General features: G+C 42.4%; 1 long non-coding RNA gene across 1 annotated transcript; it reads right to left on the bottom strand.

The window, feature by feature from the left end:
* Window positions 1-4517: 4517 nt before the first annotated feature.
* LOC307039243 lies at window positions 4518-21081 on the bottom strand. The gene is made up of 3 exons (XR_013808186.1): window positions 20022-21081; window positions 7981-8062; window positions 4518-7132 (listed from the first exon to the last, which is right to left on the bottom strand). It is a non-coding gene; the product is annotated as an uncharacterized lncRNA (long non-coding RNA).
* Window positions 21082-25405: the final 4324 nt, after the last annotated feature.

Here is a 25405-nt window from a genome sequence, read left to right on the forward strand (position 1 = left end):
TTCAGCCTCAGACAGATGCCACACAAACACTAGATGTAGCCAGTTATGTATGCATGACACACACACACACACACACGGATCCATTTTCAGGGGAAGCAAAATGATTAGCACTGCTGAAACATGAGCGGTTATTCAAAAGTCAATACATTGTCATTATAAGTGAAGATTGTTCCCTCAGAGAGGAGATATTGATCCATTCATGTGCTTACTGGTCATCGACCCGGCCAGTAATTTGCTCCCAAACAGATTTGAGATATGAGGTTTCTATTCCATGATGGCCTGTATCTCTGTTACACTCACCATAGAGCTCAGGCTTCCTCACCGAGACGCTCTCAGTGTGCAAAGACGAAGGCAGTGGAGGCCACCTTTTTATTTCATGTTATTATTTAATAGAGAAAATCTCACCAAAGTCAGTAGGTGACTAGCTTAGCTTAGCATAGCATAAAGACTGGAAACAGGGGCGAACTGCTAGCCTGGCTCAGTTTTAAAGCTTAAAAGAAAATTGACCAGCACCTCTTAAACTCACTAACTACCTTCATATGTTGTTTTCTTCAATCAATACAAAAACGGATGTTTATGGTGCTGTTTGCTACACCTACAAAGCTAATTTTTGGTGAGAGAAGTTATTGGTTAATTATATTAATCACAGCTGCCTTTCCTTTAACACATTGTATGCCATGGACATTGTGTACAAGAAGAATTGTCAAATTAAAAGTGACATGTAAAGTTTCCAATTATTTTAACACAAAGTTACCAATGTTTATTGTTTTAGGATGTTGACATTGCAGCAAAAACGTCTAACTAAGAATATTAATGTTGTTTTGTTTAAGCTTGTTACTATCTAGACTAGAGTAATCAATGAAATGAAAGATTTCCAACAGTGACAGGATCAGAAGCTAAAGGGACTTTGTGAGGAAGGCTTTTGTTCAGCAATTGTGACGTTCTTCAAAATTCAAAGAACAGCAAAAAGCTCCTGAGCCTTTTGAAGCCGTCTGCAAATCAAAGCAGAGCGATTATCTGTATACTCCGACTCCTGTGCTTTCACTCAGCCTCTGTGACAGGCCTGTTTGTCTCAGAAACAATGAATTATTTAATTGGATATTATTCAAAGGTAATTCAAATGCAGACCTAGTCATAAGAGAGACCTTGAAGATTTATGTTTGCTTAATCCTTTGAATTTGTGTATGCTGTGTGATTCAGCAATGCACTGGAGCAAAACCCAATCATTTGAAAATAGAAAAAATGCCCTCTTTAATATTTATAATCCCTTTTGAACTGTAAACTCCATCTGTAGTTTAAAGTGATGACTCGTTCAAAGCATAATCTTAATCCTTTTTTACGCAGCTTAGTTTTGAAACCAAAGGGAACCAGGGGAAATTGAAAGCTGCCATCAATGCAATAAACCAGAATCAAATACAAGCAGAAGGGCACAAACTCCTTCTCATACAAGGACACTAATGCTGTTCATCTGTGTCCCTCACTGCAAAGCAACGGATTGTAATGTAGGAACTTCTACATTGGGAAACTAGGTTCTGGAGAGTGGTGAATAATGTACAAATCCAACAGACACAAAGCATACAGCAGTAGGTCATTATGCTCTCCCTTTCACTAGATTGGCTTTTCTTTAGACTCTCTTCACTTCATTGAGTTCACTATGTGGTGTTTTAAATTCAGACCGCTGTGCTGTTGAGTTTGGCTAAAGAGACATTACCCCATTAACATGTACCAAAATGTATATCAGATTGTTACTTTTAAAGGTCCCCTATTATACAAGTGTTCAACAATATGTCATAGGTCTCAGATATACACAAATCATGTCTCATCAAATCAAATTTTTGGCTCGAAATACTAAACAGATAATGTATTGTAGCATCCCAAAAACCCCTCTGTTTCAGTGCTGTTTTAAAAGTGCTGATGTGTATGTAGCTTTAAATGCTAATGAGCTGCTGCTGGCCACGCCCCTCTGAGAGATGATTGGTTAAAAAAGACACAATGGTGCTCTAGGAGGAGATTCCGGTGATAAGGTGGGCGGGTGTTACTTTGGTTGGTGATTTGCTAATGGTTGCCCAACCCCAAAAAATGTTGTGACATCACAACGTGGCTAAATCTGATCAGCTCCTATTCAGATCAGGTGGATCAGGAGTAAAAGAGAGACCTGCTTTTTTCCTGAAACTTTCTGAATCTCTTAAGACACTGGGGACACATACAGCTCTGAAAAAAAAAAAAAAGACCACTGCAGCATTATCAGTTTCTCTGGTTTTATTTTATAGGTATGCGTTTGAATAAAATGAAAAAATTAAATATTGTATTCTATAAACTACTGACAACCTTTCTCTTTGCTGGAATTCAACAGACACTGGAATTTGGCTGCCATACATGTAGAGATTGAGATTGAGAATGTTCCCTGCATAATAATGAGCTATTCTAAAGCTAAAAAGCCATTTTTGTAAATATTATTGCTTATTTTGTTGTTAGAACATCAGAGGCTCAGGATTAGGAAAAGGCAGGTTTTGTCTTTTGTGGCAATACTGTGGTAATTGGCTCAGTAAACTGCATAGAGTCAGAGAGACACAACACAGGAGGACATATCAAAGTCTTCCAACAGAGGTGTCAGTTTTTTACTAACTGGATTATGAGTGAAAGTCAAAGCCATCAAACAGATTAGGCTGAGTCAGCACAAGGTCTGAGCGGTCATTGCATCTCATCCAAAGTGAGACACACACAGAAAGTCAGTCCTCAAAAATGTAAATGACCAAAAGTAGTTTTGAGAATAAAATGACTCTCTGAAAGTGAAATATTTAATCTGTGGCCATTGTTACTTTCCTTCACAGTGGTTATTTCACTTTAAAGTGAAATATCCCTATTATAGATTATTCCACTATGTTTTAAATGTTGTTGCACACTCAAAACAGCTGACATACAGTTAACTTATTTTATTTTGTTTTAACTTTGTTGTATGTATGTTTATGTATGTTTTGAGTGTGTGAGGACCCCAGGAAGAATAGCCAATGCTCATGCTAGTGCTAATGGGGATCCTAATAAAGACATAAACTCAGCACACCACATGTATACATTAACAGTCATCTCTTATGCAAAATGTTGTATTATATACGCTGTAACGTAATGTAATACAATCTACGGAGTATTTTTAAAATGCCTTGGTTTTTACAACTTCCTCCACAGCCTTAAAAAAAAATTCTGCCAAGTATGAACTTACGGCCCCGTCCACACGGCGGCGTGCGTTGAAGCTTCAACACTTCTTCCCATTCACTTTGAATGGGGTGACGTCACGCTCTGCCGAACTGCATTGTGGTTCCGTCGCTTCGCTTTGCCTCCGTTGCTAGCTTCAGAAGCTGAGAAAAGTTCAACTTTTCAAGCTTCGAGGGAAGCGTCAGCCAATCAAATCATATGCCAGTACAAGCTCTAGCCAATCAAACCGCGTGCTTGTGGGTCCGGGGCGGGAAATTAATGTGATTGGCTGTTGGGTGAGTTTCAGACACGCCCGCCGGCAAGCTTCAACGCACGCTGCCGTGTGGACGCTGCGTTACTTTAAAAAAGCAATGACTTCTCTTTTACAAATCAATATAAACATATTTGTTTCTAGTACCTCATCTTAATGTAACTAATTTGAAATGTGCCCTGTATCTCTTCTGAGACGTTAAGTAGGTCTGAACATGTTGTTTTTCTTATCCGCCTGACTGTTTTCACTCAGCTTTGTGCGGTGATGAATGCAGCTCTGGGAGTTATGGATGGGTTCATTAGCAGTAAGAGCTCATCTCATTAGACAGTGAATGGCATCAGGGCTGAGTGTGACACGCTGTCAGAGCTCTGATGACACATTCCTCCACAGACCTGCTGCAGCCACTCTGCATGTTGATGCGTCCGTTTATAGATGTGACCACCTCCTCGCCCAGGCGCATCATCATGTCTCTAATAGGGTTGGGCGATCAAATTGATATATCGGATATCGTTTATAGGATAATAATTGGGCTAATTTCTGTCATTTTCTTTTGCTAATTTATTGGTCTATCCCGTTTGAGCGAGTGAGTGCTGCAGGGAGAGAGACAGCAGGGAAACGGTGTGTATGACCGACACATCTTTTAATCAATGCGCAAATAATTTTAACTCAGGAATATGACCCATATCTCTAAATTACACTATACTATTCTTAACTCAGAGAATAACTGGATATTTCATTTGGAATGATGAATATTCATAACCTTATCAATTTACTCCCACACTGATTATGCTGAGCAGCAGGATTCTAGCTAATATTTCTCTCCCTATCTGCAAACATATCAAAAGAACAATTCCATTTCATATTAAAAAGGTAGAAAAAACAAGGAAAGAAAAGAGATGCAAGCAGAGGTCTGGTTTGACAGTAACTCAAAATTAATATAGCCAACAAATCCATAATTGATGCAATTAAGTTCCCCTGAAAATAAAGTATAGAAAGAATAGCCCTATATATATATTCAGAAAACATTTCAGATTTATTTATTTAGTTCATCGTTTATTTGAACCGGGACAGTGCACATTGATGAACACTTTAAACAAAATAATGCTTTCAAATGTAAATTAGCCGGATTTTAGCTTTGAGCTCATTTCCATCCGTAGTCCAGTCACATACAACATGTATGAACATGACAGTTATATACATGGCAAACAGAAATACAGGATATGCAGAAAGAACTTGAGCAGCATACAAGTATTTACCACATGGCAGTACACTATAGCAGCTACAATGCATAAAGTGCAAGAGGAGATACCCCTGTGTTAAAGTGCATTTAGCGGTGATTGCAATTCTGTTTGTTTCAACCATTCTTTGAGTTGACCTTCAAAGCTATTGAGAGTGGGACAATCCCGTATCTCAGTTGGGAGGCTATTCCAGAATGAGCTGCCTTGGTCTACGGTGGACTTCACAGTCTCCTCTGGTTTCCGACCTAGTGCAGCGTGGTTCCTTTTTATAATGGGCAAATTATGGAATACCCACAAACCTTTCAGATGTGTAAATCTTACCCTCAGAAGGTAGGATTGTTGAAAACAGAATAATGAACAGATTTTATTTGCTTCCAGAAAAGAAGAACAGAAGTGCACAATATTTACAAGTAATGACTCAGTAGCAAGACATAAGACATCCGTGGCACATCGTGCAAGGACAAAATAGTCTTTTAATATATTTTCCCTGATCAAAAGGCATGCCTGAAATATTCTGTGCACAGTGAAAAGCTCCAGTATAATGTGTGGCTCTCACTATTGAATTATATGTTAGCTAGATCTTGCTGCACTTTGACATTTTAGAGCAAATGTGACGGTTTCTTAGTCCCTCTACATGTTTATGTCACACACACAACAGGTGTCCCCCAAGTTAGCATTCTGCCTTTTCACACAGTAACACATCAAGTTAGATGTGTTGGTCTGATCTCACGGGACATTTGAAGTTGCACTGAAAGGAAACAAAACTTAATTCAAAATGTTACAACAATAACAAACCCTTACAAAGACAATTTATACCTGAATCCCTAAAAAACCAAGATGAAATCAATGAAACAGATGTTACAATTCTTGGTAATTTAAAAAAAAAAGAAGTCACTTTTAAATTTCATATGATAAAAAAACAATCCTGGTTTTCAGACGATATATAAAAGATAACCGGCAGCATGTTTCATTTCCACTTACTAATCTCCCGACTGCATGTATTTTCACAACAACCGTCTGTTTATTCAAACCATTTCAACAGATAGATTCATGCATAAATGGTCTGATATCAGATGCAGGTCTTTCCAATTTAGAATCTAATTAAGTTTGATGGAGTCATGATGAGGCAGGTGTGAATCCCGCTCTTTCAACACTGTTTGCTAATGTTTGACACTGGAAGCAATCCCACAGTCACATTTGCATAGCACCTCTTAATAATTTAATGATTCTGGCAATTGGACATTACATTTCTTATTATTTTATTTTTTTAATCAGAATAACCACAGGAGCTTTCCCCATATTGGTCAAATACAGATCATTTGACAAATCATCCCCCCCTAGCAGGCTTAATGTCTCGTGCATATTCATAGCGTTTTCGGATTTCCAATCAAAGTAGCTGGCAGGTCTCTGGTGTGAGCCGTGCCTCTCACTCTTCGATGAATCATTCATGCTGTTTAGCTCACAGTTGTTTGGGTGCATCTGGCTCGGGGAGGTATGGGGTTGGCCAAATGGAGAGGCCACATGGCGGCTCCAGATGTTTTGCTTTTGTATATGCACAGCTCATCAAAAACAACAAGCAGTGCCACCCTGGAGTCGGTGCCATCTGGGAGACAGCAGACAGCAGCTTCTCGTGCCCCATGGTGAATTATTGGAGGGCTCTTTTGAAAAAATATGACTTCTTTTCAGGCAACCCCTTAAATTCTACACACAGCAAATATGAAGACAGAAACACCTAGACTAGTTGTACTAATAATCCTTCTATGAGTTGTTAAATCTCAGGCAGCAGGTTGCTAATTTGAAGTCAGTCCATCAACCGGCTGAAGAAGTGTCCTTGAGCAAGACAGCAAATCCCTGCAGCTCAGAAAATATTTGTTGTAGCCGTGTCTGACAGCCCGTCTAAATAAGGTAATGGATTAACAGCACCGTCCAACACTTACTTGTCTTTCAGTTTTGTATTGAGTTGCATCAAATCATAAATCCATCAGTTATGACAGGAAGGTTTAAAAGATGAAGTTACATTTTCACACAAAGTTTTTGAATATGTCAGGTCACATTACTCTGCATGCTGTGCTCTCTGCAGGCTTGTGTGTCCAGCCCCATGTGCACATCACACCCCTCCCCAGATCCCTGCCACTCTCAGTAAAATCATTATTTAGTCCTTTTGTAAGCAAGCAGTGTCCCAGATCACAAATTAATCTTTCATATGTTTCCAAGATCTAGCCTTCTGTAATCCCATCTGTATGAGACACAACAAAGCACAGCAAGAGAGCGCTCCATGAATTATTCATTCATTTCTCATGAAAGGCTTTCGTTATGTCTGTCATGTTTCACTCTAGCAAGAGGAATCCATTGATCCTTGCCTTTTCTCTGACAACAAGAACAAACAAGCGACATCACATGGCTGTACATTTTCTCACACTCCGACAAAACAGATCTGAGAAAAAAGAGGCATGGGCAATAAAGCAATGTATTATATGCATAATGTGCATAATGTGTACACACATGCTCACTCGCACACACACTGTACACACACTGTACACACACACCACATTAAACACATCTCCATGCTCTTAACTAATAGCTGCAAGTGCAACCTCAGGGAAAATGTTTGAACTAGAACGCAGCGCTGCACAGTGGAGTAAGTCACATGTGCCTTGCCAGTAATCATTTATCTCCAGTAGTATTATAATCTAATGGGCATGTCTTCTTTCTGACAAGTTGCCTTCATAATTCAGCGCAACAGAATAGAGAAAACAGCATTGTTAACAAGAAAAGGCTTTAAATCACAAGCACAGAGTACATTTCCTGTGAAATATTAATGTGGAAAGTATGTTTGTGTACAAGGAACAAAGGGCAGAGTGTTGTACATCAATGAGCTGACAGTGCTGCAGGCTCCACAGAGCGGGCGCTGCTCCTTCCAGCTAAGGCATGCTGTGTATGTACAGTATGGGTGGGGGGGTTGGTGCATGGGGGAAAGAGAGAGGGTCATTTATAATGTATAGGCCTGCTGGAGCGTGAGGTGTTGGGTCTGCTTAGGTTAGTGTGCATAGCTCTGTGTGGCTGCTCTTCACCTCCCTCTGAGCACTTGCCTTATTTACTTTAAAAGCTTTCCTCTGGAGCCTTGTTTGGGAACTTGGGAGGCAGGATGGATAAGACAGATCTAATTCACTAATACCCCCGTTTTTACAATGATGAGCCTGTCGCCTTACAAGATGGGGAGTGGGCACAACTCTCCCTTTGAAAGTCACACAGCCTTGTAAGTCCACATTAGTGTCTTGTTACCTGCAGTGTAATGAGGTTAGTCGGGCGGCTGTCTGCAGGGTGCTCCGGTAATGCTCTTGGCTCTCAGGAATCTGCCTGGATCCTATTAACGGAAAACACAGCGGCTTTATTCATTCATTCACAGCAATAAGAAGCATTAAACACACATTTAAAAACACTATATACTGTATTACCTGCACAACTACCAATAATCCAAGTGCACCTGTGGCTTGTTCTATTCTTGTCACTCATGCTTATTTCATAGTACACTGCAGCTCTGATATGACAAGTTGCTTGCGCTGATTGTGTGTACTTGACTATGGAGATTATACAGCAGCTTGCAGGATAAGAGTGCTGTTGTTGGCCCAGGCTGCCTCCTCCCTGCCTGTCAGCGCCAAGCGGAGATGAGCTTGTGGCCCGTTCTGTCTGCTGTTAATCCTGCCTGTTCTGCTTTGTCAAAGCCGCTGTTTGAACAATGGAGCTGTCTTCTTGTCTGCTAATTTAGGAACAAACATTTGCCTGCGTAGCAAACAAGCTCTCCCAGGAAGTGCTATTAATAGGATAATTAAGCAGACGGTAATGAGCAGGATTACTGCTAATTATGACAAGATTTGTTTTGGCATTTGCCTGAGAGGCAGCGGAGTGTTAAAGTCTGCACAGGAGTTCATCGCTGCAGCGAGCGCGCAGGCACCTGAGTAAACAGATTGGGACTCACTGGGGGTATGGGTGTGCTGCGTGCACATGTGTGTTTGTGTGGGGGGGGGAGGGATGTAAACAGAGGGAGGATAATAGCAAAAGCACAACAATGCCAGAGGTTCTGCCAGGCCAGGCTATCACTTTGAAATGAGGTCAACCCAACCTGCCTCTGCGTGACCCCGAGGCTGAGAGGGCCAGACGGCTGACCCCCAACACAGCCCCCATATCCTGAAGCTAGTGAAACATGTCCATCACAATTTCCTAGTATATGTCATATATTGTATGTCTTGTTTTCTCTAACATGCAGTACAAAAGCAAAGATATTCCACTTGCATTGTAACGGTACGTCCACACGGCAGCGTCGCGCGCTTCAACGGAGACGCTTCCCATTCACTTTGAATGAGGTGACGTCACGCTTTACCGAACTGCATTGTGGTTCCGTTGCGTCGCTTTGCCTCTGTTGCTTGCTTCGAAAATTGAGAACATTTCAACTTTTCAAGCGTCGACGGAAGCCCCAGCCAATCAAATCATATGCCAGTACAAGCACTAGCCAATCAAACCGTGTGCTTGTGTGTCCGGGGCGGGAGATTAATGTGATTGGTTGTTGGTCCAAGCCAGACACGCCCACCGGCAAGCTTCAACGCGACGCTGCCCCGCGGACGTACCGTAACGGCCCCTACACACGGCGGCGTGCGTTGCCCCTTGGCAGTGAGCGTGTCTTGAGCTTGTGGAGTTTACGCGAGCAACAACCAATCACATGAATCTCTCCTGTCAATTGCATAAAAGGTTTTACATGTCACACTTTATATGATGAATATTTATGACCTTAAGTGCTATTTTAGGCAACATTGCATGCTGGCTAAATACTGTCTATGCCTGCTAGCTGTCCATTCAAACGAAGTACACTGGATATAAACTCCCCAAACAGGCGAAAACCTACCAGTTTCACCCACTGTCTCTGCCACCTCCTTCCATGCCTGGCTCCTCCGGTTTGTATCCCGTAGGTGAACAGGGACTGATCATAACGGCCCCTACACACGGCGGCGTGCGTTGTCGCTTGCCGGCGGGGGGGGGCTGAAACTCGACCAACAACCAATCACATGAATCTCCCGCCCCAGACACACGCACGCCGTTTGAATGGCTAGAGCTTGCACTGGCATATGATTCGATTGGCTGACGCCTCCGTTGAGGCGGCAAAAAGTAGAACATTGCTCTACTTTTGCAGCGAGCACCGCGAGAGAAGCTACGCTTTGCTCCCACAATGCAGTTCGGTGAATCGTGACATCACCCCATTCAAAGTGAATTGGCAGAAGCGTTGAAGCGGCAACGCACGCCGCCGTGTGTAGGGGCCGTAAAGCACCGGGTGATTCCCTACCGCTACGATTATTTTCTCCTCCATATTTTGGCATATGAGGAAATGAACTGCGATCTGGCTCTCCCAGCATACACGCGGTTTGATTGGCTAGCGCTTGTACTGGCAGATTTGCATAAGCGGGATTTGATTGGCTGACGCCTCCGTCGAAGCGTCAAAAGTAGAACATTACTCTACTTTTGCAGCGAGCACCGCGAGAGAAGCTACGCTTTGCTCCCACAAGGCAGTTTGGCGAAATGTGACATCACCCAATTCAAAGTGAATGGACAGAAGCGTTGAAGAGTCAACGCACGCCGCTGTGTGGATGGGCCGTTCTGCCATTTGAGAGACTGTAACCAATCAACATAACATGTTTTACTTATCCCAGGGGATTTGAAGCAGTTTGCATTTCAAATGTTGGTCATGTGAAATGAACTATTAATAGATTATCAAGGTTTTAGTCAACCTTGGTTTATCAATCAATTAGCTGATTGAGTAAGCATATTAAACATGTCATTTCCGCTCTATAACCCTTTTAAATGTTTTTACCGTAGAGGATAAGACGAGGATATTTCACTCTGTTTCTATTTCACAGAATGTTCATGCCAAACCTTTCCTCTAGGTAAGGACCGGTTACAACAGTAAAATATGACCATGAAAGTCAACACACACACACACACACACACACACACACACACACACACACACACACACACACACACACACACACACACACACACACACACACACACACACACACACACACACACACACACACACACACACACACACACACACACACACACACACACACACACACACACACACACACACACACACACACACACACACACACACACACACACACACACACACACACACACACACACACACACACACAGTTTCCTAGTCTGTAAATAACCACTTCTGATGATAAAGGGCACTTCTTATTAAAACCATCATATGTATTCCTGTATCTTAACCTTTATAACTTAAAGTGTAAGTTTCCATAAAGATTACTTTATCAATAACTTCAAATAGAACATGTATGTCACATTATATGAGTTATTGCTCACTCTTTAAACACTTTGTTTAATTTATGTAAGGCTTATTTTTCCTCCTAATAAAATGTCTCATTTACAGGTGGCAAGAAGAAATGTGAGGAAGGAAATGTCTTGTTCTAAAAGGCCTGCACCGTGGTGTTTTCAAAGGGCTTTGTTAACTAGCATTGTTCCTGTCATTCCATGCTAAAAGAAGTGGTGTTTTGTTTTAATCAAAAGTGGAATTCATTTCATGTGCATAAAATAAGTGATCATTTTTTGTACTTAAGGTTTTCTCCTGTGCGGCTAACAAGGAAGGCAAAAAGGCAAATCCGTTTTACATGGCGTATTATTAGTATTCTCTCACATGATAAGAGATTAAATTAGACTGTTCCTTCCTGGGGACACAGTAGTCAGGAGAATTAAAGCGTGGGGTGACTTTAACCGAGATGAAACCTTAATTCACAAGATTCAATCAAAAACTGACAACAAACAAGCCTAGTTGAGGTGAAGGGGAATCTTAATGCGATTGTAGCTAAAGCTCAGACAGTGAGCCGCCTCCATTAAAGCATGCCACACGGCCCAGCAGCTCCAGATAAGACAGCTGAGTCTGGGATTTAGAGCTTTGGCTTATCCTCATCTTCACACCACTGTCTCACCAAGAGCAGAGAACATGGCACCCAAATCCTCTCCGACTGGGAACCAACTTTGTCTCTCGGGGCAGTAGGTACAGTCAGAAACTGGCAGAGGTACATTAATGGTATAGCTCTCAATTAGGACCTTGATCTTCCAGCCTCCTTAAAAACACACAGCCGCTTTGGCACGGCCAACAACACTTTTCATTCTGCAGCAGAAGCTGGGATAAGCTTATAGAGAGGGAGAGCTGTGTGGAGCACTGTTTCAGAAATAAAATTGCTTTTATTCCACCCAACATGTGTTCGGTGAGATTAAGGCATAATCTTACAACGTTTAATAAGAACCCGTTTGTGGCCTTCCGGCTGAGGCAGAAAAAGTGGAGCATGCCTGCTCTACTTTAAATCCTGTTTATTGAATTATAAAGAACCTTAAAGGATCAGGAGTGTGACTCACACATATACATATTTGATGGTATTTGCACGTCAAAGCACACCATCAAGTAAAGTATGCGATGTTAGGAAGACTTTTTCTGTCGCACAATGTGTTATTTCTAAACATTAAATAAATGCAGTAGCAAAAAAAGAATATTTTAGGGTGTAGAATTAGTTATGTATTTTTTGTTAATTCCTACAAAAAGGTACAATATCACTTACCAAAAGATATTGATAAGAACGTGAATAAGGATCCCTTTATTTAAGGTTCAACATTGAAGGGAAAAGATGATAAAAATGCATGAGATTTGCCTCGACAACCTACATCCAAATCCTGCTCTATTCTCAAACATAAGGCCATATTGGAAATCCCTAACCTCAATTTATGTAATCCAAAACCCTTGCATGAACTTCAGTTTGAGCTCTGGCTTTCAAGAGGTATTTGGAAGTTAAAGTCTCAGATCAGATTTGGACAGATTAGAATTAAGAGTTGGAAGTCTGGGAGGGGTGGATATGAGGATTTGCACTGCTCCACGAGACGGCCTTGTCAGTGATAAGTTATACTGAGCCACGGGTAAGAGGATTGCCCAGACTAATCCGAATCAAAAGACATACCATGTGAATTACATCCCGAAACAGGTTCGCTTACAGAGATTAGAAACCTGCATGTAAATCCTGTCATACTCTACTTGGCGCTGGAAGATGAGCCTGAGAGAACAAACACAAACATGTGCCTTGTACCCCCGCTGCAACTGCTGGCATCGGGGCGCCTACCAAGAATGTATTTTTCCTTGATTACAGCTTTATTCTTACTCATTTTCTTAAAGATTAGATGTTCATTGATGAGACTATCTAGGCCAGGAGCACTAATTATTCACACCACATCTAAGAAAGTGCTTATACTGAGGGTTGAGAATAACCCTCCGCTAGTGTACTGACACCCACGCACTGTAGCAGCCTGTCGCCCCTCCCTTTCTCTTTCTCACCATTCCTCCCTCCCACCATCACTGAGCTAAGCTCTAGTTCAATGAAGCATTTATTTCTCTTCCTGTTTGACATGGGTGATTCTATCAAGGCATCTGGCAGCAAGTGCTGTAATACAAGGCTTTCTGTTGAGACGTCAAAGAATGTTACTCTCTGCAATAGTGAAAGAAAAAAATAGCTTACATTTTTCTGCCTCTTTTTTTCTCTTTCCAGAAGTACTGAACAAACAAGACTTGTATCCCTGGCCCAGAAATGCTTCAAAGAGCACATGTCTGCTGGGACTGGATGTGAAATGTGGAGCAGTGTTGGCTGCTTAGCTTTGCATTTCAGCCAGAGCAAGCTCAGAAGAGCACTGCAGAAATCTGGGCAGATCTGTAAACCAGGGAGCGGAGTACGAGGCACAACCTCTCTCTCTGCAACATCCACAGAAGCTGGAAACATGCTACTGCAATATAAAACCGACATCTGCACTTTCATAACTAATCCACTATTCACATATTTCATACTGTCTGAACGGCGTGCTCTCTGCTGTGGGTAATAAGACACAGTGATCCCAGAAGCCTGCGAGGCACACTGGTAAAAACCGATGAATAATATCACAGCTTTAAAGATGGGGAGAATCTGTTGGGCCTCATGTGTACAAGGGAGATATACTATGGTAATTACCCTAAACATCAACCCTTGTGAAGAATGCAGCAAAGCAAAGCCATTTTGTTGTAGATTGAATGGATGTAAATGCTTTAGGCCACAGTGTAAATGGAGAGCACTGAGACGAAAGCAGTCGGAGCCGGCAAAAGAAAAACCATCAGGCGGTGGTGCAAAACTCTCGGCAGCGCTACCAAGCATGGCGAATAGAGGTCTCTCGCTGCAGTATAACGGCTCATAAAGCCGCAAATGGTATTTCCACTTCATTCAGTCTCAGGGCCAGGTTCCAAGCAGCTCCTCGACGACGGAATTGAACCCATTAGCAATCGATTAAAGAACCAGCAGGCAGTCACCACTCTGCCTGCAGGCAGCACGGGGTATGGCGGGGGTGGGGGCTCGTCGGCCAGCTGAGGTTCCTGGGGATTGAGGTTCAAATCATTGTTTATGTAGAAATAGTGGCGAGCACTTTAACCCTCAGATCCCTCTCCTGTGGAGCAGATTAAGAGCATCAGATTGTGAGCGGGGGGTTGTGCCTCGGGGGGGGGGGGGGGCAGAGTGCGGCGGCTTCTGATTGACACATCACATCACTGATGCACAAGGTACAACACTTCCCGGAGGTGAGGCAGCACCCACAGGACACCTGTGACACCTGTGACTCCTCCAGAGATGGCGGGTTACCAATTTGCTGAGCATATTCATAAGTGTCATCGAACGTTTGAGCCGTGGATGTTTACCCAGAACATGAGATATGAATGATGAACAATTTGACCTTTGGAGGAAGATTAGAATTCCAATCAGGTGAACAAAAACCAATCAATAAAGCTTTATGGGAATGGAGTCATGTAATTACCTCAGGATTAAAACATCTTAACACCTTATCTCTCCATGTTTTACCTAGTCCTTTTGGTACATAGTGGATGAAGTAGTAATAGAATAATCCTAATGCATTCTACTGTCACCCTCCTCTCTTTCATCCCTATACTACATGTGCTCCATATATAACAGCCTGTCAGCTTTTGTTCTTGGGGCCGACCTTTGTGTGCACGGGCCTCATAACTGACATTTTCAATTACACTGCAAACAACTTATCAATATGCATGGATTTCCAAGCCAATATCAGAGCAAACAGAGTCGTTTGGAGAGCCGAGTCTGTCAGGGGAGAGAAATAGGGCAGACATGTCAAGGTCAGGATTTTGTTAATGAGGGACGGGCCGCTGAATAATTGAATGGGCTGAGCAGTATCGACTGTTGAAGCAGAAGCGTTTAAAGCGTTGGCGATCGTTAAGGAAAATCCTCCCAGCACTTTATGTTCCATGGCAGTAATTTATGCACGGGCATCCAAGCGGGTGCCCTATGGTTCACAGCACTGAATGCACAAAGCAATGAGTGGATTAGCCAAGCACACTCTAGAAACAGCAGCCAAGCGTGCAAGTCATTCCTGTGGATGAAGTAATGGCTCTGGCAGTGCAATTATTCAGCTGTGCATTTTAAATACGCAGACAAATGGCAACGAGTGAAGAATATTTGCTCAGTGTACCTAGAAGAAACACGGAAACATTTCTAATCGTGAACAGAAAGTCAAGGCTGAAAGTGATCAATCTGCAAAGCACACTCAAACACAGCTGCTGTGACTGAGGCTGATCCAGAGTATGGGAGACATAACACACGATGATATGCCGTGTACCTTGTAAACAAGTTCCTGGAGAGGAAAGAGAAAACGATGTGATGAACGACTAAACCGAGGACATCAGCTGGTACAGCCCTGGCAGACACAACTGTGATATTTGGCAACAGAAAACTAATTCTGATAATTGTGGGAACAAAGCAGATGTAAATGCGTGTCAACAAGCTCAGTAATACTACTTTAGCCAAATGCCCCCTTTTGTTTGAGCGCCATACCCGCCATTTTTAATCTGCACCAAGAACTGCTCAAGCTGTTGTTGTTGCCGCAACATACTCCAGCAGTTCTGCGGCCTTTAAAGCCTCCACCTCTCTCTCCTCTCTGCAGGTTGCGAGCTTTGGGGGGGGGGCTTCTAATCCCTCTATGTAATTACTGCTCCCTGCAATGGCCAGACCATCTCTGTGTAAATCAGATTAGCTGACCTAAATCGCTCTCGTTTCTCTCTAGCCCATCAAACAATTCCTTATCTACACCCAGAGAGCTAAACAACACACAGACACCACTCCTCCAACCTCCTGCCCCCAAAGACATGGCCTGTTTATTTGATCAGCGCAGGAAAGCAAACAGCTTCTCCATGATACACAAACAGGCAGGGCAGGGCCGGGCCTGCTGGGTGGCCGCAGAGGGGGGGGGGGGGGCAAAGACGGGCAGATAACCACCTCCATCACGTCCACAACTTCCATACCGGGGCATTAAAGAGGCAAAGGAAGCGAGGCAGACACATGTAATGGACAAAGATGTTGCTCAATGCGCAGTAAATAAAGGTCACGGAAACATGATAGAGATGCATTACCCCTCTCTGGCTCTGCCTCCTTCCCATCCAATTTATTCCTCAGGTCATACATTTACAACTTTGAGAGGAGGGGGAGGGGGAGGAGGCGGAGGGGGAGGAGGGAGGGGGGTGATAGAGAGGAAATGCTGCTCTTCACTGGGAATAGAGACAGGCTAAAGTAAAGAGGGGGAACAAATGAGGTCTGTGATCCTGCCTGTCCCCTCCTCCCCCCCTCTCCCCCTCCCTCCTGCCCCAATCAGGCTGAACCACTGCTCTCAGCGCGACAGCCAGGCCTTTGTTGCCATCTGAATGGAGGTTAAATATCCCTCGAAATCAGAGCTCTTTGGCTTTCTGGACGCATAGTCAGAGACCCAGCGCCTTTCACATGCTAATGCCGGTGTTTTTTATTTCCTTTGTAACCATGGTTGGACAGCGGTATCATGCTAAAGGGCGATGAATAAAGCCGGTGAATTTGTTTTTTTCTCAGCTTTTTTTCTCCTCTCTTTTCTCCCCTCTTTCCCCCCCTCTCTTTTATCACCCTCTTTTTCGAGCCAGCCCACATTCCACCCCCCTCCTGCAGGGGTTTAAAAAAGCACAGATGGTCTCTCCTGACCTGCTATTCATCATTGTGTCAAAAGCTTTGTCAGAATAATGCTCCACAACAACAAGCTGGAGGATTTTATTTGTTTCTATTGACGAGGCCCGTTCATTTCACAGACGTCTCATTAGGCTTAAACCACCAATTAATTTCTTTTGTTCTCATTAAATGGCTAATTCTAAACATGAACCGCATTGACAATGAGTGCCGCTCAGAGCCAAACGCCAGACAGCGCTGCTCCCGCCACGGAGCTACTGGAGCGTGAAGCAGGTAGGTAGAGGGAGAAAATTGAAGAGCAGGGGTGGGTGAGATGGGGGGGGGGGAGGAGAGGGGGGGAGATGTGAGAGAAAGTGGTGGCGAGAGCAGGAAAGAGCGAGGGAGCGAAAGAGAGCCTCTGTTAATTTGTAGACGCCCTTAACACAAGGCATGGATGGCAACTCATTAACTGCTTTTTTTTTCCCTGTCAGGGGATCAAGTGGCCCTCAGCAGTAAAGGTTGCAATCATCTGTTGGTGGCAGCAGCCAACAGTCAGCTCTGGATAAAAAAGGAAAATAAAAAGGATAGCAGAATAAATCAAAATACAAATGGGAACAAAAGAAAAAAAGAAAAGCGCAGAGTGGGAACTAAGGTAGTAATTTTTCTATTGAAAGTGTGTTCACAAAAGCTATCTTGTGCCTGCACTCCATTATAGCAGTGCAAGCTGTCATTATGGCCAAGGATATATGGAAGCCTCATAATATCCAGAGATTGGTAGTTTGTTAGACAGCACTGTACAATTTGCTGCAGCCTTGAAGGATCCTTGAGCCTCTCTTGACAATTTACCGAGGGAATTGCCGGAGCGTTGCCTTTTGTCTGCTGGAGACACAGGGGCAATTATCCAGCCTCCTGTAATGTTTCCCTGACTTTAATCTCCTGGCTGAGAGCATGAAGCAGAATGGGTAAGGTTTCAGACTGCCTCTGGGTTCTATTAACACACAACTGCTGTTTCTGTTCAGGCCAGGCAGCCAAGAGAGGACGGCAATCTGACAGACAGGCCTCCCCCGGGCTTTTAGGGAGAAAACATGATTATGTCATAATATATTTTCGAAAAAGAGATCCATTTGAAAGATTGCCCCTCTGTCTTTTCAATCTAACATGGCTCTGCTTTTGTCAGGCGCAGTGGGAGCACTGGGAATGACAGATGCTTCAATGAACCCAACAGGAATAGAAATAAAGTGTTTACCAGGAAGAGAAAGAAATCACCAGAGACCGGAAGCAGAGGCAAGAAATCCAGTTTCGCTAACAATTTCATCAAATAAATCTCATTAGTCTGGTGTCAGGATTTTCCTGGGTTTACTTTCTGTAACGTACATACCCTGCGGGGCTGTCTTGTTCATAAATCCTTGCATATGGTTTGACTTATAACTCGAAACTGTCAACATAAATAAGAAAAACGTACATTTCAGAGCTGCTAAAATAAGCCTTTTAGTTGATAAATGGATTAATATAATGATAAGCAATTTAGTAGCAACCTTTTTGATAATCAGTTCACCAATTTAGTCATCGTCAAGAAGACGGACCAACAAATGCTTTTCTTATCGTAACCTCAATACCTTACTGTTAGGTGATTAAAATACAACATTTAAATACATTTCCTTGGTCTTTGGCAAATTATAACAGGCATTTTTGACCTTTTTATTACCAATTTCAAACAATGTTTTGACAATGAAAATTGGATTGATGGTTGAAGCCTTAAAAATATGACGACCATGAGAATTTTCTAAAACGGTAGTACAGATTTCAACTTTGTTTAACAAAATGTTTAGTTCCTGAGGCCCAGTAGGTGTATCGTTGTGTGGCTGAGAATAACACTTGAGCTTCAAGTATGGGCTACAGAGTATTTGGACAGCACTGAGCTCTCCAACACAGAGATCATGCAGCCACTTCACTACTTATATGTGAAAGAGCTTTCCAAAAAGCCAAGAGACAAGGGTGGACAATCTTATGATCAAAGTATAGGTCTTTTGGAGTGTAGGCTGCACTCTGCACCTCTCCAGTGATGACTACAGTGCACTAAAGCAATACTGAAATGAGAGCATTTGCTGTGAGGAAAGCCAAAGGTCCAGTGTTCCCAAACACAGTGAGGTGCTAAGAATGAGACAGTTACATTGCTCAGATAATGGGTAAATATATGACCTTTCCCCCACACTGGTTATTCTTCTTTGCCGTTCGAACAATGCAAGGCTCTATCAGTGTGGTGGATGTGACCTTACAATCAACACTATAGATTAGGGTTTTTTCTCACATATATGTCAGAGAGCAGATATTCAGGCCCAGTGTTGTTTGTTTAAAGAAAATAAATTAATACACGTTTTTATTTCTCCTTTCCGAAATCAGGACAGGACCCGTTTCAGGAGTTAACAGTTCACTTTTGCTTTAGAAAAACAAACAAAATCATAATAATGAGATTATGATTAACCTAATAGGATTGAAGTGAAAATCAGTTGAAACCAATTCAGGTGTTTTTTTTACAGAGAACCTGTAAAGTTAAAAAGAAAGTTCAACTTCATGATTCTGCAACACAAGATCACTTTTAAACTTTGTGATGACCTGATGTATTTAACTTAGCTATTTGATAAAGAAAGGCTGATACTATTAAAACCTCATGTTGTGAGCCACTTTCCTTAACATGTTTTAATGGTTATGTTCCCCAATGAGTCAAGGTATCAGATAAAGACAGTGGTTTAAAGTAACTAGGTACGTTTACTTAAGTATTGTAATATGTTGAGGGACCTTTACTTTACTTGAGTATTTCCAATTTTTGCTACTTTGTTCTACCCCACTACAATTCAGAGGTAAATCGTGTACTTCTACTCCACTACATTTATTTAATACCTTTAGTGATATGCAGATTGTTTCGAATGATGTGAAATATGCAGCATACAAAGTAACAAAATTAGCTCCACCTTAACAATCTTTGATAACAGTCGTTGCTTATGCATCAATAATTATAATCAAAACATGTAATTTATATTATTCTGAAATGGGCCAATGTTGCTTATTAAAAACTAGAGTCCCTTTTTCTTCAGAGCCTTGTTCTTCAGGGTTAACCAAGCTGAATTAGCTAACAGGGTTAGCTTGATTTAATTGTTGATTTGGCATGAGCATGGATGTTTTCAACCCTTTAAAGTTGGTTTAAAATGAATCTGGTCTGGAGCCGTTGTGTCATATCAGATATCAAACACTCACCGACTGCAGGCTTCAGAGGAGGCTGTTTCCTCTTCATGTCGGCTGCAATGCATCCGAATAACTTCATGGCAAGAACATCAAACCGAAACAGCATCAAAACGTCCTGAAAAATACTCAATGACCCCTCCACACCTTCCCTGCTGGTCGTCTATAATAAGTGTGTTGCTAATGATGATTGTTTTCACAGAATAAGGCCAAATTCACCACTTCCGTCCTCGATTCATAACGATATCCGGTGCTAGCTAACGGTTAGCTTTGCGTCTCTTTTCCATGATATAAGTCAATAACATTATTGTATACATGATCAAATCTCAGACATCAGCGATAGTTTTATGACCGAAATATTTATAGTTAACTATTGTTAGGCTCTTTGTTTTAAGCTAGTACAGGGTGTCCGCGGGGTCTTAAAAAGTATTAAAAGTTGATAAATCGATTTAGCGAAAATTAAGGCAGTTAAAAAGTATTAAAAAGTATTAAACGGCATTTTCCAAGGTATTAAGAAGGTTCACAGCAATGACAACATGAAACACCCTTTAATGTACTGAAATGACATGTCGGGGAAACCCCCCAAGGCGGCCCCATGCATAGCGCGCCGTAAAATGCTGCTTATTATTTTAAGTTTCGTTGCCTTGCTCCGCTCTGTGTATGGGGGGGGGGGACTAAACGACTACGGTAACGGGTCCCAAGGTGGGTAGAGCGACATACGCAACGCTCTGGGGGTCCAACGGCTCCGTGTGTTCCCTATCATTTTCTGATAACGATGAAAGAGCACGCCTCCCTCTCCCCACGTCTCCTGCTGCTGCTGGGCTGTCAGAAGAGGGGGAGAAAAAGAGAGGCAGTCACCGTTTATTAAATATTATTATATTATTATACAGAGAACAGAGTCGTTATCAATTTGTTTTAAAGCTCAATAAATAACAAAGAAGACCTCTGACCGGCACTTTCCTAATTTTGTACGGAAGATTTCAACTTTAACGGACATGTTGACCGGCGGAACATTTTTTTTACGGAAACTGCCGCACGGTCCCCTCGTTCCTTGGAAGAGGCGGAGAGGTGGATGTTTTTCATCTGCTGGTGGACTACCTGAGAGATACAGCAGGAGAACACGCCGTCCACCGCGGAGAATAAACAGAAGGGCAACCATGGCAACCATGCTCCGGGGTCTTCTTCGCTGCTTTTGGTGTATTTTCGGGCGGCAGCAGCGCCACTTACAGGCCTGACATATGTACTAAATCGTTTCCAGCATTTACAGCGGTCTAGTGTGAACGGACACATTAATGAATCGAATGCGTGTGAACGGAAGCCTTTTTTGTGCTTGCGTATGCGTTTTACCGTATGCGTCCTTGTGGGGTCGGGGTCTAAGCCAAACTATATCCGGTCACAGAGATCTGCTATTTTAAAGTAAAGTCAACTCATATAACAACACTAAATATAGTCTATATTAAGAACGAGAAAAGTCTTAACATATATATCCTTTTTTGTAAACATATGAAAAATGTGTGAGGGTGATGACGTCAGAGCATCGTTTTATGTGCCAGGGCTTAGCCCCGGACAGCCCCAGCCCAATTTAACCCCTGGGTATTTGTGAGGGAGCTCCTATATGGCATTACCCCGCTGAAGCTCACCAAAGTTGAACATATTTCATAGTTCAAAGTTTTGTCAATTGTTTTGTTTATTGGTCAAATACTGGTTTCTAATGTTTTCTGAGGAGTTTTACTGGAATGAAAGAGCACAGAGTCTACAGAAGCAAAAAAGCAGCATACTGCATTAAACCTGACCTTCACAGAGAGGTTGAAGTTCATGTGGAAAGGAGGCTTCAGTAGTCTGTCTGCACTCTGTTTAGTTTTGCTATCTTACAATCAATATAGTAAATGTGAGGTAAAGTGTGTTGCCAATGTAACCGGTTAGAACTCAAAGTTGCGATGAGGTCTTAAAATGTATGGAAAGGGTCTTAAAAAAGGTCTTAAAAGGTATTACATTTGACTTCAGGATTCCTGCATATACCCTGTAGTAGAATAGTTGCTCAAAGTAAACTAGTAGGAATAAATCAGGTCTGGTGCACTTTAACTGCATCTGGATAGGACAACAAATCCAAATGACCATTTTAACATACCTGACACCTTTTACAATTCAAATCAGAAAAAAGTGTGTCTCATATATTTATAATGAGTAATGCTGTTTATGTGCTACCTAAACTATAGCCTAAATGTAGGTGTCTGTAGCTTACAGTATTATACGAAGCCAACAGTAGCCAATGTCCCTGTCACTTTAACTTCATAGCACTTGCATAACATCCTCATTAAACTATATTACTATTTTAAAATATGTAATTTAGAGATATTTTAAAAGAAAAGGTTTATTTGCCCTTTCAAATATTAGGGGGATGTATAAATTACAGTAACTGACAGGTATAAACCTCCTTGTATAACATTTCAAGTTTTAAATAGGCCTAGTTGACTGCTATAGTGGCATATCAGCTACAATATGTAGTTTGGTGTTACAAAAGAGTGATGGTTGCATGTTCTTCATTCCTTAAACCATAAAGTTAGGGGACCCACCATTACTAGGCTATTTGATAAGTATGTCCTGCCTTACCAGAAAGATAGTCTTCATTGTAGTGCTTCAAATGCACTGATGGTAAATATGGCTATTGAATCGTATTCATCACTCCCAGAAAGAACAACAGAAATAAGGCCTGTGCTGTTTGGGAAATATGCAGTAGGACATATTTAATTCCTGTACTGTATTTATTGTGTTGAATCAACCCAATCATTGCCACAAACAGCAAATCCCTATGATAAATCCATATTAACTGGAAATACAGGCCTACAAACCTATTTAAAACGATATTGGAGAATCCCCCATTTTTAATTTAGAGTATGTGCTCAGGCTGTTAATCAGATTTACAAATTTTTTTTTAAAAAATCGTGCAAGTAAACACAAGCAGAAGAACGGGCCAAAGGGAAATCTAGCTCCCGCCACTTTAGCTCAATATCACTATTTCCTCTGTAATTAGTCATGTTTCTTATACACCTCCAGCTGTGCCTTAATCAAAGAATGTGTGTGGAAATATAATTAAATGTTAGCATAATACACATAATAAAGAAGAACTTGTAGTTGTCTTGATCTCAACATCAAAGAGCATGTTGGTTCCTTCTGATGGCATGATACAAATCTAATTACTTTGGGTATTAAATTACTGGGTTTTAGTGGGTACTTGGAACAAATACAAAGGAATTACCCTAACTGGCCTATAGAGAATAATGTCCATTACAAAAGAGGCAGGAATGAGAAGACGGTGAATCAACATTCTCATATGTGGTCATCTGCTTCTCGGGTTACATCAGGAGGAATTTAGTTTTTCTAGCTTTAAAGCCCTCCAGTTACGGTGACACAAACCTGCCTAGTGCAGACAGTCCCTTGACCTCGATATCTAAAATAGCATCCAGTCCATTACTGTGCCCTTGTCCTCTGACTAAGCTCTGAGACTCCACGGGGGTGAAGTGCAACATCTAGTTCTCATGTAGAAAGTGAACATCAGTAGTCTGAACACAGCAGCCACAGCAAAAGCAGCAGCAATCCGGCCTAATCCAAATGAATCCGGGTCTCCCAGGTTTGTTCATCCTGGTTGGAGGGTGATGACTGCTCTGCTCTGCTGGGGGGCTTATCTGCTGTCAGTAGTCGGCGGCTGTACGGTGTTATCAGGGCTAAGCCTGCACGGGGATTGGAGGGCCCATGGAAAGTAAACATAGAACCTGTCCTTTGCTTATCTGTCCCAGGAGAGAGAGAGAGAGAGAGAGAGAGTTTGTGTGTGTGGGAGAGAGAGAGAGAGAGATGCACAGAGAGAGAGAAGAGCTTGTTTCCATGGCAACCTCCTCCTTTAACCCCCCCACCCCTCCCCTCTAGAGGAGAGCCCTGGTGGTCTTTGTGTAATGCGATTCCACTAGAATGCACTGTGGATTAGAGCTGCACTGCCTTCGGGCCCTAGGCAGGGCAACAGTGAAGACATTATTACCCAGATCAAATGCTGTAATCACTAGGCACTGGGGGCTTTCACATCCATTGCAGATAAAACCTAGAACTGGCAATGCTCAGGTGATTAGGGGATTATTATTCTGCATTTCAGCACGGTGCCAGTCCCTCGCTGTTGAAAAAAAAGAAGAAAAAACCCTGATTCGCTGTGTGAAGGATGGGGGAGGGCAGAAAACAGAAAGCAAGTAAAAAAAAACAGCCAGAATCCTGATGGACTGTGATCAATGCCAGGCAACAACAAAAAAATAGCATCCATTCAGTGGTTTGCATGTGCAAGACCACATATTGGTATGACAGACCCCCTTTGATTTGCAGTAGAGTCTTTGAGTCTAACAATCCTAGCAGAAGTTTGACCATGTTCTTACGTTTAGAGCTGCTGTAAAACACTTAAGCCACTCTTCTTTAGTCTGCAGTGTAGCTCTGCTCTAAATGAAACAAGGCAGCATGGGACAGAACCTGCTGAAAGCCCTCCATTGATAGGTGGATCAGCGGAAGGGGAGACAATGACCCCCTCAGTGTCCAGCAATAGCCACTCAGAGGTACAACCTTTCATCTGCAGATATTCGACTGTTTGATTAAGTGAGGAAGAAAATTCTACTTGAGCAGGGAGCTTAAGCTACAAATGCACACAGGAAGTACACACTTCAGCAATGTGGGAAAAGAAAGACTATAGCTTTTAACAAATGAGCCCGTGAGAGCCGAGCGCGGCGGCTGGCTCCATGCTGAAAGCATCCGGCCCGGCTTTTATAATCTAACAACAACATCTCTGAAGAGGCAGCCATATGAAGGGCTCACAGCTTCACGCAGAGTCCTAGAAGAGCCTTGTTCTGGAGTGGAAGGACTGGGCCATTCACCTCATCCTGTCCAAAAGTACTCAACTACCAAAAGACCACTCAAGAGAACTCAAGAGCAGTGTTTGCGTCATATTTCTGAAGTGGCACTGCATAAAAACCTCATTGTATCACTCTGAGACGGCTGTGCGGTTTCAGTGCTGTCACCACTCACCATACATGAATACCATACAGCCCTAAAAAAAGATGATGGCTGACAGTGTGACCATACTTTTTCTAGTTAAACTTTAGCCCTGCCAGAGGTCCCCAGCAGCCTCTCTTAACAGTCCCAAGAATGTCTTCCTCTCTTGTCTGCGGTTCTCCTGAGACTGTTGTCGAGTCCTATCTGGATTGCATTTACAGCCATTTACTCATGCACTTCCGTTCACTGTCAAGGGGAGCCTGTATCTATATTAGATGCAGAAAGCGAGGGAGAGCCCTCACTAGCAGAGCCCAGGGCCATGTACTCTTTTAAGGACACGTTTCTTGTTTACAGTCAAGCCAGGAGACCTTCAGTATTTA

This window comes from Notothenia rossii, assembly GCF_949606895.1.
Source record: "Notothenia rossii genome assembly, chromosome: 5".
Taxonomy (NCBI): Eukaryota; Metazoa; Chordata; class Actinopteri; order Perciformes; family Nototheniidae; genus Notothenia; species Notothenia rossii.